Genomic DNA, 14,963 nt, shown 5'->3' with positions numbered 1-14,963 from the left:
GAAAGGACAGCCTCTTCAATAAGTGGCGCTGGGAAAACTGGACAGCTACATGTAAAAGTATGAGATTAGATCACTCCCTAACACCATACACAAAAATAAGCTCAAAATGGATTAAAGACCTAAAAATGTAAGGCCAGAAACTATCAAACTCTTAGAGGAAAACACAGGCAGAACACTCTATGACATAAATCACAGCAAGATCCTTTTTGACCCACCTCCTAGAGAAATGGAAATAAAAACAAAAATAAACAAATGGGACCTAATGAAACTTAAAAGCTTTTGCACAGCAAGGGAAACCATAAACAAGACCAAAAGACAACCCGTAGAATGGGAGAAAATATTTGCAAATGAAGCAACTGACAAAGGATTAATCTCGGAAATTTACAAGCAGCTCATGCAGCTCAATAACAAAAAACAAACAACCCAATCCAAAAATGGGCAGAAGACCTAAATAGACATTTCTCCAAAGAGGATATACAGACTGCCAACAAACACATGAAAGAATGCTCAACATCATTAATCATTAAAGAAATGCAAATCAAAACTACAATGAGATATAATCTCACACCAGTCAGAATGGCCATCACCAAAAAATCTAGAAACAATAAATGCTGGAGAGGGTGTGGAGAAAATGAAACACTTGCACTGCTGGCGAGAATGTGAATTGGTACAGCCACTATGGAGAACAGTATGGAGGTTCCTTAAAAAACTACAAATAGAACTACCATACAACCCAGCAATCCCAGTACTGGGCATATACCCTGAGAAAACCATAATTCAAAAAGAGTCATGTACCAAAATGTTCATTGCAGCTCTATTTACAATAGCCCAGAGATGGAAACAACCTAAGTGTCCATCATCAGAAGAATGGATAAAGAAGGTGTGGCACATATATACAATGGAATATTACTCAGCCATAAAAAGAAACGAAATTGAGCAATTTGTAATGAGGTGGATAGACCTACAGTCTGTCATACAGAGTGAAATAAGTCAGAAAGAGAAAGACAAATACCGTATGCTAACACATATATATGGAATTTAAGAAAAAAAAATGTCATGAAGAATCTAGTGGTAAGACAGGAATAAAGACACAGACCTACTAGAGAATGGACTTGAGGATATGGGGAGGCGAAGGGTAAGCTGTGACAAAGCGAGATAGAGGCATGGACATATACACACTACCAAACGTAAGGTAGATAGCTAGCTAGCGGGAAGCAGCCGCATAGCACAGGGAGATCAGCTCAGTGCTTTGTGACCGCCTGGAGGGGTGGGATAGGGAGGGTGGGAGGGAGGGAGACGCAAGAGGGAAGAGATATGGGAACATATGTATATGTATAACTGATTCACTTTGTTATAAAGCAGAAACTACCATACCATTGTAAAGCAATTATACTCCAATAAAGATATTAAAAAAAAAAAAAAGCCTTTGTGATCTTGCCTCTGTTTCTGTGTTCCCATCTTGCAATCCTCCCTTCACATTCTACAATATTCACTGAATTTCTCTCAGTTTTTGACCATGTCCTACTCTTTCATGCATCAAGGCCTCTCACATGTTGTTTTTTCTTGTGGACACCTTCCTCTTTCCCCGCATTAATTTGGCTGAGTTATATGCATTCCATGACCATCTCTTACACATATGCACACACGTAAGTACACACACCCACATCCTGTTCTCCATGAAGAAGTTTCCCTGTTCTGAGCTTCTGCAGCAGCCTCTACTACCTCTAGCATAGAACTTTCTATGCTATGTTATAAATTTTTATTTCCTCCAATAGACAGAAAGTTCGAAAAAGTTAGGAATTGTATTTCCAATTGCCTATTGAATGCCTATAAAAGTGCCTGCTCCAGGGTAGCTATTACGAAGATACACAATAAAAGAACAAACAGAGAGGAAGTGCATTAATACATCCCATAGACAGCCTATTTCAAGTTACAGCTGGCTTAGGTAAGATTTCAAACAATAATAAACTGAATAATGCAAAGATGTGTTTGCACGCAAATCCCTAAACAGCTTGTATTCCATATTTCTGATTTCCTAAAGAGATAGGAGTCTATACTGCTAATCAAAAAGTACCTCATGTGCTTCAGATACCACATTTAGTATTGGCAGAATTATATCTAGTTGTGAAATTTTGCCCTGATATAAAACTATCCTACTTGTTCTTGGCTCTGGGTTGCAGAGTTACCTATGAATAATGCTAATAGCTTATTTTCTCATTCAAGATCTCTGAATTAGCTCTAATATCTTGGCAAATATTCATCTGAGATGATATATTCATATACTGTAAAGTGTGGAAAGTATAATTTGTGCCTAACTAAAAATTTTAAGACGTGCTATCAAAAAGCCAATTTGTGTATGGCTACAACTGAATATGACTCCTTTAGGATGTGTGATTTTGAGAAGTATGTTTATTTATGGGCCTAAATGATGTTCAAAGATTATTGTAAGCTCCTTGAAGAACAGGATAATGCTTTAATTATGGTCTCTTGACAAACAGTAGGAAATCAATCAACATTGAGATAATGAAGGAGGAATAATGGCAATACAAAAATAGAAAAACATACACAAATAATGACAACTAAATTAGACACCATGATCTTAAACCAAAGACACCAAATTTAGAGTTGGAAGTACTGATGTGTGTGTTCTTGTTCGTCTCAAATGCTGGAATCCATCTTGGTTAAAATACTTTAGTCTAAACTTACTTCTAAAAAAACAAAACAGACTTTTCTTTGATAAATAGCCTCTTATTGTATGGAAATGTTAGAGAGACAAGGTTTACTACTTCTTCTGAACACACAGAAGATTACATTTCCCTGAACCTAGGCATTCAGACTGGACTGTACATCTATTTCTAGTCAATGGCTTATAAGCAAATATAATGCGTGTTGCTTTCAGGTCAAATAATTTCAGCAAGAGACCCTCAATTGCTTTTTCTCTCTGCTATATCAAGGAATTCCCATTATCTAGATGGTACAGCTACATAGTGGGTAGAGATTCTGTTAGTCTGTACTGCTGAGCGACGTCATGGAGGACATTTGTCCATACCTACAGGGGACTTTATTTTTTTATTGGAGTATAGTTGCTTTACAGTGTTGTGTTAGTTTCTGCTGTAGAGCAAAGTGAATCAGCCACATGTATACATATATCCCCTCTTCCTTGGATTTCCTTCCCACGTAGGTCACCACAGAGCATCTACAGGGGACTTTAAAGGAAATAAACCTTTTGTTGTTTTAAGTCTGAGATTTGGGGATTCTTTGTTATCACAGCATAAACTATCGAGGTTAATAGAAAATGTACGTCGTATTAAAATTGTCCAAATGCATTAATAAACTTAACAAGGAAGAAAGTTTTCAGAAGTCAAAGTGTTTTAGTTTCACCTTTCTGAAACTATACTGTCTGAAAGTTCTTGGTCTAAATAAAATGTCTTCTTGAGAATAAAGTGACTCAATGTCTCTATAAATCTTTAATTACCTTGATATTTAACAGGTGAAGTAGAGAAGTTAATATGGACAGTGAATGTAGTCTTAAGCAGCTACCCTAGGGAAGTACAAAAATTGGTTGCTAGTAGAGGTGACCTTTAACTAACAGAAGAATGGAATAGCACTGGTCACCTTAGGGATTTAATGTGGTTGTTTAAGAAAAGAGATGGCGTGTGGAAGGCGGCCTTTGATAGCTATTGCTGTACTTATGCTGTCAGTGATTCAGCCAACATTGTGACTTTATGTTCCAAGAAAGTAGACCAAGATAAAATGAACTACTGTATTTTTTAACAAAATTAGAAAATGCTATTGTCAGTAGTTTAAAGCTTCAGACTGATAGGAAACTTAAATATTTCTTTTTTCCCAGATTAGGAAGCTATGATCCAAAGAATACCTTGTCAGAGGCAGATTCAAGACAAGAACCCAGGTCTCCAAATTCCTAGCCCAGGGTCCTCCCATAAATATCTAAGAATGACTAAGGATTATTGATACATTTTGATTTTTAAAAATTATGAGTCAAAGTTCTGGCCTTAATTTTTGCTTTTTGATTCATATGGGAGATGAAACTAACCTGGCAAGAGATAACTGTATCCCTCTTCCACCAACATCCTAACCAAGACTGAAAGAGTTGCATCATTCCTTGGCATAAACACAAGAGGCTGATGGCTCTTGAGGAAATAATACATTAGGCCCCACAGGGAATAGCAAATGAAAACGCAAGTCTAAAATTGTCTACTTAACACACGCTCATCCTCACATCTCCAGTAAAATAAACACCGCCTCAAGAAATCCTTCCTTGCTCCTCCATAGTATGCAGAGCTGGTTTCATGGGCATGCAACCTGTGTAGCTGCCAAGAGTCCTATGCTTGGTCTGTCACTACCCTCAAATTCTTACTGGTTTTTTAACAAGGTGCCCTGCATTTTCATTTTGCATAGGTCTCTGCAAGTTCTGTAGCCAGTCCTGATAGTACGCAAATTCCCTTTGGTGTTTGTAATCATAACATCCGGAATTTCTCCCTCATGGCAAATACTTACATAATTAAATACAGTCAAGCTATCTCTTTTCATTCTTAGTAGTGTAAGTTCCATAAAAACAGGAATTGGTTTTATCTTTTTCACTGTTTTTATCCATATTGCTTAGCGGAGTTGCTGGATTATAACAGATGCTTTGATGACCAGATGGATGAATAAGTCAATGAGTTAATTAGTCATTTTGAGTAAATGAATGAATAAAAGAAACCTGGGGAAAACTTCAGGTTTGAACAGAATGGCAGACAGCTGGAGTCTTTGGGTACGGGGGAAAAAAAGGTAGACACATAAAGTGCGTGTAAAGTACAGTGAGTTCTGAAAGCTAAAGCGAGAATTTGACACTTATTACATGAAGAAGTACAGAAGTTGTCATTAGCTTTTGATAAACATAACTTGTTTATTGCCTGTTTCCAGATTGAATTTCATATTCTTAAACACTGTTCCTTCTGCTTCTTTAGTAATAAAACATCATGGCATATTTTAACGTATGGTAACATTCATTTGCCATCAAATATATCACATATTTTATGTGATTTAATCCTGACAAAACCCTGTAATGCTGGTTCCCATTTCTCAAATAAAGAAACTGAGGCTCCAAAAGATAAAATAATTTTATCAACGTAATATCAGGAAAAAGGTACAGAATTTGAATAAAGGTTTCCTTGAGAAAAATTTTCAAAATCTTCCTACTCTTTACAGATGCTCCCATAGCTTAAGCATTTGATTTTTAAGCAAATATTTAGCTACTTTGTATATACCAAGATTGTGTGACTAGTGGAAGAAAGTCAGATTGGTAGACTGTGTTTACCAACAGCTGCATGTTCTACTTAGGACATTTTCTAGATGAACTAAGTCTCAAAGAGCTTGAAGCACATCTTTAGAAACATTCACTTTCTGTCAGAATCTTGGAAAAAGGTAAGAAGTTGAGACTAATTTATCACCCAAAGGTATTCCAGTTACAAATACAATAACTTTTTAGAGAAAACTGAAAGACAAAAGATTTATGGCCAGAGCAAAAGATTATGGCCAGATAAGCAAAAGAACTTATCTTTCCTAAGTACTAAAATACTTAAAGAAAATTGACCTCCAATTAAGAAAACAAGACATAGCAGTTTTATTTGACCATAATTTCATCTAATGGAATCGTATAATAATAAAATGTGCAGATCCCATCACATTGAGATAGCTCTTAAAAACAGAAAAATAGCTTCTGAGTAAAGGTGCATGCTTACCACTACCCAAAAGCCTGTTATTGATAGTTTTATATCATTATTACTATAACCAACCTTTAACTGAATTCTTATTATGTTGTCTTCACTCAGTGTAGACACTAGTTGTAGTCCTGCTACCAAGAAAAAAGGAAGTCACCTGGGGTCCTCAGTGTTTAAAAAATCAACAGGATGTGAAAGTTGGATGAAAAATCTAGTTCTCCTACAGAAATATAAAATCCTCACTTCATTCCATACAAAGTAAATTCAGCCTCATTGAAGGGGTACATATAAAAAATGAAAACATGAAATTACTAGGTTAAGAGTATGGGTTTGAGGATCAGAAAACTGGGGATTTCATATCAGCATCATTGTTTTATTAGCTGTGTGATGCTGAACAACATCTTTACCTCAGTCTCTTAATCTGTAAGATGAGAATATATTTTATAAAGTTGGAAGGGACTAAAGGATATAATGCATGTAATGTTATTAGTACTTTCCATAGGCATATAGTAAGGGTACAGTAATGTCAACATCACTGTTATATCAATATGGATCTCCTTGCATAGATCACTTTGTCAGTTATGATGTAGCATATTTAAAAAGAAATACTAGATAAGAAATGCCATTGAATTTGAATATTGAAAAGATTACCTAAATAAATCAAGAAAAAATCAATTTTTCTACCTGACGTTATTAGCATATACATGCATATGTGGTTTCACTTTATGACAGAATTTACATATAGTGACAATCACAAATATTAAGTGCACAATTTGATGGTTCTGACAAATGTATAAACCTACATAACCAATAATTCTGCAAAGAGCATGTGGAATATTTCATCATCCCAGAAAGTTCCCTCATAGCCCTTCCTCTCAATCTCCACCCTCCAAAGAAAAGCGTTGTTTTTATCATCACAATGGCTTACTTTTGCCTGTTCACAAATTTAATATAAATGGATTCACACATTATGTGCTCCTGTTTGAATAACCCTTCTCCCCAATATAACCCCACAGAGAAGTCTCAAGAACGTCTGTCAGTAGTTTATCCTTTTTGTTACATGTAGTGCTATTCTATGAATATACCACAATCTGTTTACTCATTCCCCTACTAATACTAATAGAGATTTTGTTTTTTCTAGTTTCTTTTCCTTGAATTCCTTAAACACACTTACAGTGGGTTTTGTAGATTCCTAGTTTTCTAATCCCATCAGATGGTCTATCTATATTGATGACTGTTTGTCATATTTTCCTGCTTCTTCACATGCTTACCAGTTTTTATTGTATACTTGGTAATATGGATAATACATTGGGGGCATCTGGGTCATAATGGTCTTCATTCAGACCGTATTGTGTTTCAGTCAGACAGCTACATTCCTAGCAAATCATTTTCATCCTTTCATGCTTTTGTCTTTCCTCAGCAATTATGGAAATTTCACATATACAAAGCTTAAGAATTACACAAAGAAAACTCATAAACCACCTTCGAGATTCTACAATTGTCATCACTTTGCTATGTTCATTTGATTACATATATTCATCTATTCATACATTTTGATGCTTTTCAAAGTGAGTTGCAAACATCACTAGCCTTCACACCTAAAGTGTTTAGCATGTCAGATTTTTTTATTCTTTATTAATATGGATCTATATTGATTATGTCCTTAGTCCTGAGAGCATAGCCCCTACTGTAGACTGTGGTCCTTACTCTCAAAGTGGTGATTTTCTATAGCCTCAACTGAATGCCTGAGGTTCTCACCAAGAACCTGGTTGGGATATAATTCTAAGGTCTCCCAGCACTGTAGGACCTCTGGTGTCTCTGTTCACATTCTTCATGGAGTCTTGCTCTGTGTATGTTCAGCACAGCCCAGTCCTCGAGCAATTCTCCCTCATGCATACATCTGGGGGTCCCTCTCTACCCAGCTCTCTTCTTTCTGTACAATGCTCGACAAATACTACCCTAGAACTTACTACCTTGCACTTTAAAAGTGAATCCTGTGTTCTGCTTAGACTTCAACTCCCTGTGTCAATGGCTAGAATACTACTGCCCAAAAGAACTTTCTGTGATGAAAATATTCTATATCTACACTGTTCAATATGGAAACTACTACCCATATAGTTATTGAGCACTAGCAATGTGACCTGTTTGAAGAACTGGATTTATAATTTTAATTTTAATTAATTTTAACTTTAATTATCACATATGGTTAGTGGGTACCATATTGGACAGTGCTAGAAAATGTCCCCAAGGAGAGAACAAGAAAATGTGGTGCTCTCATCCAGCACTTGCCTTCTCTCAAGGTTCACATTTCTTTGTGGCCTATTGGTCAACATCTGGAAAGAATTACCTTATTGTGATGTCCAGTTTTGTGTGTGTTGTTTTTTTTTTTTTTTTTTACTGGAAAAAGAATCTAATACAATTATTCAATTATGCTTAGGACTATATTGGCTTTTGTTTACCTGAAAAATATGAATTAATTCAGCTAAACATGCAATGCTGATTGCCTAGTAAAATAAATAATAGAAAAAGAATGGAATGTCTCCATCAGAACTGCACCAGGTCAGATAGCTTTACATGCATTCCTGTGACTTGTATTATCTGACTCCTCACATGGCGCATTTTATCTTTTGTGTAGGGTCTGGGCAGTCTTATACTTTCTAGTGACTCCAACTTAGCCTTAAAGAGTGATTCCACAAAAATGGGATTAGATAAAGCTGTATTCAAGGAACAAACAAAAGCAAAATAAAGTCAAATGGCTGCATCATCACTTGGCCTCAACAAAGGTGACCACACCTGCAGTCCAGGTTGAAGCTGGTTCCATGAGCTTCCTTCGTGCTCTTAGATCCTGTGAGAACTTGAGGCAGCCTTTCATGTCAGTGACCCTAGTTCCCAGCACAGAACATCATCCATGGTACATCGATAAACATATGCTAAATGAACAAGTAAAAAGATACTCATTCCATCTGTGGCTTTAAGTAGACTGGTTAAGAAGGAGCAGGAAGTGTTAACTTAAAGCCTTATTTTCTTCTCATGTTGGTGAGAATGGAAGAAAGTTGCAGAACACCTTACCACTGAAAGCAGATGGCAGGAATCACAGAAAAGAGGCATTGTTCTCAAGACTGATTGCTCAAACTTATGCGCATAGAGTGCCAGTCTTGACCTCCAACAGACACATAGAATTTCACACAGTGAATGCAACATCTCATGCATTGGATGATAAAGATGTTGCTTTCACTTCAAAATGCAGTCTTTCTTAGAAAAATTCAATTTTAAGCCCAAAGATGTGGATATATACCAGGGAAAGCTATCTTCCAGCAGCCAATTATTCTATTTTCTCATACGTTTATGGTGTTACTCATTAAGTTTGTCATTTGTACAATGACCTAAACCCAGAGTGCATGCACAGCATTAATAAAATGTTCTATCCATTTTTTTGTTTAACTCTTACACTTAATTTTCTTGCCATTGCACATTTTGCTTAATTCAATCGGATGCATGGTTTCTTGTTTAGGTCTCCACAAAATGACTGAGTCCCTCTGCAATTATAAGTAATCCTACAAAGAAACGAATCAAGACTCAGTTATGGAGTGTGTTAAGTGTAAGCTACATTGGGACTGGGAATACATCTCTACCAGTTCAGTGCAACGTGAAGGAAGATGGGGACTCGATATGAATTAGACTTCACCAGCTCACACAGGGAAGCATTTTCCACATTTCACTCTACTTCCAAATGTAGCATATATTTTTAATAAATATGCTTCTAGTGCTGAAACTGTTTCTTTGTCAAAAAAGTCACTGCTATATTTGACTGCTTTATTACTTACAATCTATTGTCATTTTTATATTAAATTCAAAATAATACTCAAAGTAATGAACATGCACATAATTTTGTGTCATTTTCCATTCTTTCTACCAAGAATTTTTGGAGTTAGCTCTACTATAATTGTTCTGTATAAGGTGAAATGTCAGTTTTCAAATTGCAACTACCTAGAGAGCTCCCTTCTACGATAAAGAAATTTCACAAACACCACACGTTTTTAGATTTAGTTTTAGTTTCCAACCTTCAAGCTCATGTATTTCTTTCTTTACTGTCACTGATAACTTTCTTTTGTACATTAATGTCTGGAGTTAGTTGCTAAATTTTGACTATAGCTGGAAGTTAGATTTTTCAAGCATACCTGATAAATATGGTTTAGTATTTGAATTGCTGATTCAAGTGTTTTACTGTTAGGAGACTATCTCTGTAAATTTAGTAAATCCTGCAATACCTAAATATTTGGCAAAAGAGATTTCTAAGATGATTTAGAAAAATAACAGAAAATAGATCATACCAACAATTAATCAATTGTTTCTTAGGGAGAGGAAATACAAAGAAATCCCATCCAATCAGTGGCACTGATTGTGCTAGAGCTAATAGCCTAGAGAAGTAAGCTGACTTTTGGTTGTAGAAAAAGAAAAGAATTGCATTTGACATCTAAAGACGTAGTTAACTTTATGAAGATAGGTTCAAGTGGATTATGAATGGTTATTACTAATCCAAACACACTCTTTCCTGACATGCCCTCTCCGTCAAGAATACAAGTACATAATTAATGTGATAGCAACACATTTTGTTTAGATGAGGGTGAAAAGCATGGTTTTACATCTTGTCTTATTATCTCACAGACACACTAACTTCATAACTCCTTGCAAAGGAGTGTTCATCCTTTTCTAGCTTGATTGCCCCCAAGACTATTCCTGCTAGAGCTTTGATGAACTCCTCTTCAGCTTGCAGAGAAACAAATACAAGTAGCATTTGAAGGAATTAGATCAACTGCTCATTAGCAAAAGTAACACTAGGTATGTGGGATCCAATAAGGTTTTTTCTTCTTTTTTCCTATAATCCCCTGCTCGTGTTTGGTACTAAGTTTCAGAAGATTTCTTGACTTTAATTTGGCAACCCTTTGTTCCCAGTCTGTAACTTCTGACTTTCTTTTTCACATATACCATTCCCAAAATATTTCTTCACATATAAGATGGATCTTCTTTCATTGTAGTGGGGATGTTAAACTAGTTTAGAAACTATCTTTGATGATTCTTTGTCTTGCCTGAGATTCTGCTCTCTGCTCCTCACCTATTCAAGCCTACTTATCTCTTGTCCCATGTCTGTTGCACCACTTGAAATTAGGATAACTTGACAAGGTTTATAAAAAATATATAATACATATTTTAACATTATACGTATTTTTAAAATAAAATAGAAGGAAACAAAAACATCAAAGTACCAAAAGCCTTATGAGAGAACCCTCCAGTCCTTGTCTGTACATCCTGCTTTTCAAAAGGCAAATTTGATGAGAATCTCTTATCTGTTGAGACCCCTCCGTGGATTTCCATAGCCCACAGGACAAGCTGAACATTCTTTACCATGGCAAACTGAGCTCTTCATAATCAAGCTCCTTCCAAATTACTCTATACAATCTCAGAATTCTAATGCAATTGTTCCCAAACTTGAGCAACTGAGTAATACCTACTCTCATGTGAATCTCCTTTGTTTTTATGTAAAACCCTAGGCAGCATGCTCTGCTATGATGACTGCATAGGTCTAAAATAGGGCCCCCAAATTTGCATTTTTAACATTCACTCTGGGAGATTCGGGTGCAAGTGGCCGCCAATCCAGCCTAAGAATTATTTCTCTTGGCCTCGTCACAACTGGCTCTATTTTACCACTGATTTCACACATGCTATTTCCTCTATAAGGAAAGCACTACTCAGCTTTTGAAAACATATTCCTAATAATCCTTCAAGACTAAAATATCAGCACTGATAAAATTTGCTTGAAGGTAGAGAGGAAAAAAATTTAAAAAAGGTTTCTCTTACCTTTAAAAAAGGTTTCTCTTATCATACGGGCCCACTCCTTTAGAAATCTAGAATAAAAACAAAGGGAATACTTCTAAGAACATCAATTTTTTTTTTAATAATCTTTTTGAATTTACATCTCTTTTCTTAGAGGCCCCAATGCTGCATCAGGTACAGTAGGGGGAAAAATAGTAGAAAATAGTCATAGTCTTAAGGAACCCATTACCAAAGATTAAGACAAAGTATCCTAGAGAATAGAAATGTACTTAGCTAATGCCTAAGCTTTATGTTATACATCTGTCTTAAGTCAGGGTTCTCTGGAGAAATACAACTAATAGGAAATATATAGTATCTCTCATATGTATATGAGAGAAAGCACACGGGCAAGCACATTCAGTGGGCCAAAGACAAACTGATCCTTAAAAAAGGTAGAAAGCAATTATGGTAAATTTACCCAAACTACATCAGGGAAAACTGAAGATCTGGAGATGTCCATGGTAAAGCTTGATAAGACAGAACATGACAATCATACAAACATACTAGACCTGGACGCAGAGATGAGAAATGGAGTTTGGTAAGGGTTGGTGAGGGAGGGAGGAAAAAAGAGAAAGAACAAAGTCTTCTGCACATTTTTAATCAGGTTTTTTTTTTTATTGAGTTGGATGAGCTCTTTATATATTTTGGATATTAACCCCTTATCAGACATATCATTTGCAAATATCTTCTCCTATTCAGTAGGTTGTCTGTTTTGTTGATGGTTTCCTTTGCTCTGGAAAAGCTTTTATATTAGGTCCCATTTATTTATTTTTGCTTTTGTTTCCCTTGCCTGAGGAGACAGATCCAAAAAAATATTGCTAAGACTTATTTATGTCAGAGTGTACTGCTTATGTTTTCTTCTAGCAGTTTTGTGGTTTCTGGTCTCAGACTTGTGTCTTTAATCCACTTTGAGCAGAAGATCTGAATAGACGTTTTTCCAAATGACATACAGTTGGCCAACAGGCACATGAAAATATGTTCAACATCACTAATCATCAGGGAAATGCAAATCAAAACCGCAGTGAGGTATCACCTCACACCCATCAGAATGGCTATTATTAAAAAGACAAGAAGTAAGAAGTGTTGATGAGGATGCAGAGTAAAGACTACCCTGGTGCACTGCTGGTGGCAATGTAAATTGGTGCAGCCACTATGGAAAACAGTATAGAGGTTTCTCAAAAAACTAAAAATAGAACTACCATATGACCCAGCAATTCCACTCCTGGGTATATATTTGAAGAGAATGAAAACAATAATTCAAAAAGATACATACACCCCAATGTTTATAATAGTATTATTTACAATAGCAAAGATACGGAAGTAGCCTAAGTGTCCATTAAGAGATGAATGGCTAAAAAAGATTTGGTGTATAATAATATATATATATATATATATATACACATACACACATACACACCTATATCTGTGTATACACACACACATACACAGGATGGAATATTACTCAGCCATAAAAAAACATGGATGGACATGGGGGGTATTACGCTTAGTGAAGTCAGACAGAGAAAGACAAATATGCATGTTTTCACTTATATATGGGGTCTAAATTTTTAAAAAAATGAATGAATATAACAAAAACAAACAGACTCAGATACAGAAAACAAACAATTGGTTACCAGTGGGAAGGGGGTGGGGGAGGGGCAAGATGGGGGAGGGGATTAAGAGATACAACTAGTAGGTATAAAATAAGGGATGTAATGTATAGTACAGGGAATATAACCAATATTTTATAATAACTTTAAATGGAATATAATCTATAAAAGTTTCGATTCATTATGTTGTACACTTGAAACTAATACTGTAAATCAACAATACTTCAATTAAAAAAAAGAACTCGAGGGCTTCCCTGGTGGCGCAGTGGTTGAGAGTCTGCCTGCTGATGCAGGGGACACGGGTTTGTGCCCCAGTCCGGGAAGATCCCACATGCTGCGGAGCAGCTGGGCCCGTAAGCCATGGCCGCTGAGCCTCTGCGTCCGGAGCCCGTGCTCCGCAACAGTAGAGGCCACAGTGGTGAGAGGCCCACGCACCACAAAAAAATAAAAATAAAATAAAGAACTCGAAAAAAGATAAGAATAAGGAGGAGAAGGGAAAAATGAAAGAAGGGAGACAGGAGGAAAGAAAGGAGAAAGGGAAATATAATGAACAAAATACGGATAAAGACAGTTGAGGAAAAACATAGCCCAAGGAAAGGAAGTAAATTTAAGCAATGCTTAAAATTCTAGATGAACTTTAAAAGAATGAGACGAAGATTTTTACAAAGTTTAAAAAGAGATCGGGGGCTTCCCTGTTGGCGCAGTCATTAAGAATCCACCTGCCAATGCAGGGGACACGGGTTCAACCCCTGGTCCAGGAAAATCCCACATGCCATGGAGCAACTAAGCCCGTCACCACAACTACTGAGCCTGTGCTCTAAAGCCCGTGAGCCACAACTACTGAGCCCACATACCACAACTACTGAAGCCTGCACGTCTAGAGCCTGTGCCCCACTACAAGAGACTCCACTGCAATGAGAAGCCCGAGCACCGCAACGAAGAGTAGGCCCCGCTCGCTGCAACTAGAGAAAAGCCTGCGTGCAGCAATGAAGACACAACGCAGCCAAAAATAAAATAAAATAAATTTAAAAATAAATTTTAAAAAATAAAAAGAGATCAAAGATGACTTGACTTTAACCACAGAATTACACAAAAAGTCAGACAGCAAAGCTAAGGAAATGTTTAAAGTAAGCCTATCAGAATAAACAAGAAAAAAAATTTTAGAGACTGGGGTGTCTGAAAGTGTAATTAATGTTATAGATAAAAGGCCGAACATATATGCAGAGAAAAATGATACAGATTAAAGCAATTAGAAAAAAGATGATATAAATTGGGGATAAATACCTATGTGTGTATATATTACAGGAAATCTCCCCTGAGATCAAGAATTTAGTGAGCACCTCATCAGAGCATGTGATAACAACAACAGCAAAATGTTAGTAGCGAGAAACACTGGGAAATAGACCAGGTTAAGTTATCAAACTTCATGAATAAAGGACAAATTTCTCTAAGTATACAGGCAAGGGAAGCAAATCACTAACAAGAGAAATCAGACTGGCCTCAGACTTCCCTACAACCACATTCAATGACAGAAAATAAAGTTGTTAGGGACACATTTCTGAAAGGAGAAAAAAATCTCACTCAGGAATATTCTACCCATTCAAGGTGTCATTCAAATATAAAGACGACAGACATCTCAAACATTCCAGAATGCTAGAAATATAGTACCCATGAATTCTTTTAGAAAAAAAAAAAAGGATGGAATCCAGCAAACCAGGCGATCAATAAAAATAATGAAAATGCCTAATAGGGGTGGTGA

General features: G+C 36.3%; 1 long non-coding RNA gene across 1 annotated transcript in view; it reads right to left on the bottom strand.

Moving 5' to 3' along the window:
• Window positions 1-14,963, bottom strand: part of LOC141279272 (uncharacterized) — a 97,026-nt gene that overhangs the window by 74,246 nt on the left and 7,817 nt on the right. Inside the window, exon 2 of the long non-coding RNA XR_012333244.1 lies at window positions 11,580-11,626. This is a non-coding gene — a long non-coding RNA (uncharacterized lncRNA). The remainder of the gene's footprint in view (window positions 1-11,579; window positions 11,627-14,963) is intronic.

Source organism: Tursiops truncatus, chromosome 8 (assembly GCF_011762595.2).
Source record: "Tursiops truncatus isolate mTurTru1 chromosome 8, mTurTru1.mat.Y, whole genome shotgun sequence".
Lineage (NCBI taxonomy): Eukaryota > Metazoa > Chordata > Mammalia > Artiodactyla > Delphinidae > Tursiops > Tursiops truncatus.
This window is presented reverse-complemented; position numbering and strand designations above follow the sequence as displayed.